This window comes from Prunus dulcis, unplaced genomic scaffold, assembly GCF_902201215.1.
Source record: "Prunus dulcis unplaced genomic scaffold, ALMONDv2, whole genome shotgun sequence".
NCBI lineage: Eukaryota > Viridiplantae > Streptophyta > Magnoliopsida > Rosales > Rosaceae > Prunus > Prunus dulcis.
The window spans coordinates 1-4,192 of NW_023010469.1; the positions used below are offsets into that span (position 1 = coordinate 1).

The 4,192-nt window shown below is 35.0% G+C and overlaps 1 pseudogene; it reads right to left on the reverse strand.

Moving 5' to 3' along the window:
• Window positions 1–2,063: 2,063 nt before the first annotated feature.
• Window positions 2,064–3,879, reverse strand: LOC117613658 (annotated as a pseudogene).
• Window positions 3,880–4,192: the final 313 nt, after the last annotated feature.

Consider the following 4,192-nt stretch of genomic DNA (forward strand, 5'->3'; position numbering starts at 1 on the left):
TTTTGAGCCAATGGATTTTCCTAGATATCAGAAGTGCAATGGCAAATTAATGAATTGATCTAGACAAAGAGAGACCTGAAGTGATACACATCGACCATTTTCTGTGAGTTGATTCAATAAATAGAAATTGTCTGGTGCTTTTTGTCTTAAGAATGGTGGTTTAACTTTGCCTTGTTTGCTTTTGGTCTGTAACATTATTTCTCATTGGCTGTTCTTGGAAATATTTTTTTCTTTCTTTCCGTGTATCCCTTAGAACTTGCCTTTTGCCTTATGGAATTGTGGATGTTTATTTGTATGTAGTAATGGTGGATTTGTGTGCAGTGAGAATTTCTAATTTCAAGTCATGTGGTTGACTTTTGCATATATGAAGAATTATTTGTTATTCATACATTAATCGAATTCTTTGAGTTTGCATACAGTCAAGTATTATACATAAACTTTGTGGAATTTTTAAAAACCTTTGGTTTGGGGAAAAGAAATGTACATGTCAATTTCATAACTGTAAAGTATAGAGATGGTTACCAAATATCATGTTGAGCACTGTGACCCCTAAGTATAGAGATGGTTACCAAATATCATGTTCAGCGCTATGACCCGTGCAAAGTTAAAATGCATAAATTAGTTTACTAGTTGTTCTTTATCGTTTTGAAGATTCATTACTTGTTCCCAAAATTAGTTATCCCTATTAGATCACATAATGTTTGAACTAATGGTCATCACCTCAATCCTGCCTTTGCTTGCTAGGAGAAGCTCTGCTGTTTACTTTTTTTTTTGTCAAAAGGTTTAATGGAAAGCTATCTATCCATTCCAAATTAAATTCATGTGTTCTTTGTTTTCCTTACAGGAAAATGGAGGTCAAACAATGGACATATGTCAAAAAAAAAAAACAGAGGAAGTGCATAATTTGTTTCTGCCTAAAACGCAATAAACTGGTGATAGGTTGGTGATACACTAGTGATAGAGAGGCGATAAAAGAGTGCTAGAAATTGCTGTTTCTGTTTATTTTGGGCTTCTTCTTTTGTTTCATTTCATTTACTTAGCTTTAATAGTTGGATGATTACGAGATGAATTTGTGTGAATTAATAATACAACAAGTACATATATGAAGAAGATTAAGATGAAGAACATATCGTATCACCAAACATAATCAAACCACCAAATGTAATCATCCTTTTCTTCAACCCATCACGAAACATTTGCATATTTATTCATACCTTCCTTTTTGTGTACATTATTTTTAAAAATAATTTCTTACAATGTCTTACGGTGCAATTATTATGCATCTGATTGCCTGTTTTTGAAAGGCACGTTGTTTCGTTCTCGTCCTCGTCTTCTTTTTGAATGAAGTAGGGCTTAAATTGTAAACCCATTGATAAGCCGTACTCAATATACATACAATATAATGGCAATATGTGGCCAATATACATGCACTAGAGAGGCAATATTAGAGTTATATAACAGCAATACAACAGCAATATTAGCACAATATAGATGCAATAGGGTGGCAATATGCATACAATATCTATCAATACAAAGGCAATATTAGTACAATACACATGCAATAGGGTAACTGACATGCTCGTTTGGAGGGGGTACATCCGACATCTTTAAGTATCAGTGGGGACATCCGACATCTTTAAGTACATCCGACATCTTTAAGTACATCCGACATCCATTACAGACTACAATTTAAAGAGCCTATTGCTCTGCATTTCAAATGAGGCAAATATATAGGTTTGATTTTTGTTTAACCCCAAAACCTCCCTAGGCTACAGCCCACTGTAGCCTTTGTTCTAGTTCCGCTAGTGTATTCTAGGGTTCTTGTAATGATCTATTGACTTTGTCGAAACTATGTTTTCTTCTTTGCCAATCTGTAAAATAAGAATTTCATAGCAGCAGAGCAAGAGAGAACACTATCATGCACGCTATCAAATTGCTTTTACTCTGATTACAATGACAATTGAACCTATAATTTTTCTAATACATGAAGCATGATGAAGGTATTGAGATGCAACTGTCCAAGAGGCTTCAATCGGCGGCAGAACGAACATGAGCACACGCCCTTACTTTAGCACAAAAGATGCATCGATGTCCTCCAACATTCCAATAGACTCCTTGAGAAGTCTCCGTGCTTCTTCTCTCCTCCTAAACAAGAAAGTGAAGCAAATAGTCACAAGCAATTATGTAACATCCAATCCACATGGCAGATTGATTACACAGTCACAATACCAGTAGATTTAAGGAATTTATATGCATCTTCGAACTCTTACACTGACCATGCACACACCGCAGTTTACTTTTAACCTCATAATTCAAGGTTGAAAGAAACTAAAAATCAACATTTCGATGCCTCACATACAAGAACAGGGGAGTTTTCTACAACAACTTCTACAATGCACCAAAAGAATAGCCTAGTAGATTCAAGTACTTTTACTCTAAATAAAATGCTATATAAGCGATTCATTTAAATGATCGAAGGACAAAGAAATTTTCTTTCAACTGTTTTGGAAAACAAAGCAAAACATTTCAGCCTCAGACCACAAATATTTCCAGTAATTGTTGAAAGCATACTTCTTTATATCCTCCACAGCTTGTTTACGACGTTGTATCTGAAGTTCTAGAATGTGAATTAACGTTGCCCTAGCCTGTTTGATAAAATACATTACAAAATAAAGTACCTCAAAACACAAACCAATACAGTGCATTCTAAGACCCAAAACTATCTTACTTGATGAGGACGCAATGAGTTGAGAAGATGATGCAAGTTCTTGAAGATAAGAGATATATCTTCCACTCTCCTCGCGTACTATGATGGTCTCTCTACAAGAATATCAGCCAGCTCCAAAATGTGCAGCTGCAATTCTCTGTTAAGTGACCTCAATTCCTTCTTAAAATCTAAGAAGGATCACAATTTTTGTCAGAGAAGCATAAAACATTTTAGAGGCGAAAAACAAACACATGCATATGCACAATATATATATATATATATATATATATAAACACTAGAATAAACAGACATACACGCATGTACACAGGCAGTTCTTATTTGTTTCTTTTTAGTTATTATCAATAAAATCATGCTCTGCAAACCAGATGATACATACCCCCTAACACTCTTCTCCTTTCTAGAGAGGACATCTGTATTGCACTAAAGAAGGCTCATTAAGGGATCATATTTTAGTCATAATGTCGGATTTATCATGCATGACAACATTTTCTAGTATGGATTGGATATACGCCATAGCCTAGAAAACTATGGCAATCAATCAGAAATTTCAAGAGCAGTAATTTCACATGACAATACAAATAATTAAAACTAGAACGGAGGGAGGCATACCAATGTTTGGGCCTTTTGGATACAGTTGATGCACTCCCTGATCTTCCAAGCTCGGAAGAATGTCATCAGTCTATATAAAATAAGATAAAACTAATTAAGAAGAGATTACAAGGAAAACAAAGAAATCATACATTGATAACATCAACACAGTAGATTATAGAATTACACATATTTTCCAAACTCAACATTCAAAGCCAACAACTTTAAAGGTCATATATGACATTCCTGGCTAAAGCAACTGCTATAAAGGAGAGATGGCATTCTTCAAACAGTAAATTCAACAAACTTTACTTTTCACAAAAACTTCTAGCATCTAGTCATTAGTGACAAAAGCAATTTTCAGAAATCAAATTACACAGTTTATATAAATTTTGACAGGAAGAATGCAAAGAATGAGAAAAGCTCATAGTGTAATTGTCACCATAACAAATGCATGTCCCTTAAATCGGAGAGGGCGGCTCCGGAGCTGATTTGGGATCTTGCAAGTAATCTTTGTAGAGCTTATAATACAGTGGTGGTGGTGGATATGTCGCTGTAGCCATTGCCAGCACCTTCTGGCCAAACCTAAATCAACCAAGTTTAAAGAAAACAATCATGCCAAGCGCAGCTCTCCAAATCAAACAGAAAACAAACTGAAATAACCTAATAGAAATATTAAGAAATCACCCAATTATGTACATAGAAACACTGAATTTAAATCTAGAAACACAGTCTCCTTTGCATCACGACACTGACACCTAAAGCGAACACACAGCCACACAATTGTTTAAACCAAACCATAAACCTGCAATTTCCTTTTAACAGAGACAAAGTACCCACACCTCCATCTGCATCTCCACCACTCTATCACCCAAA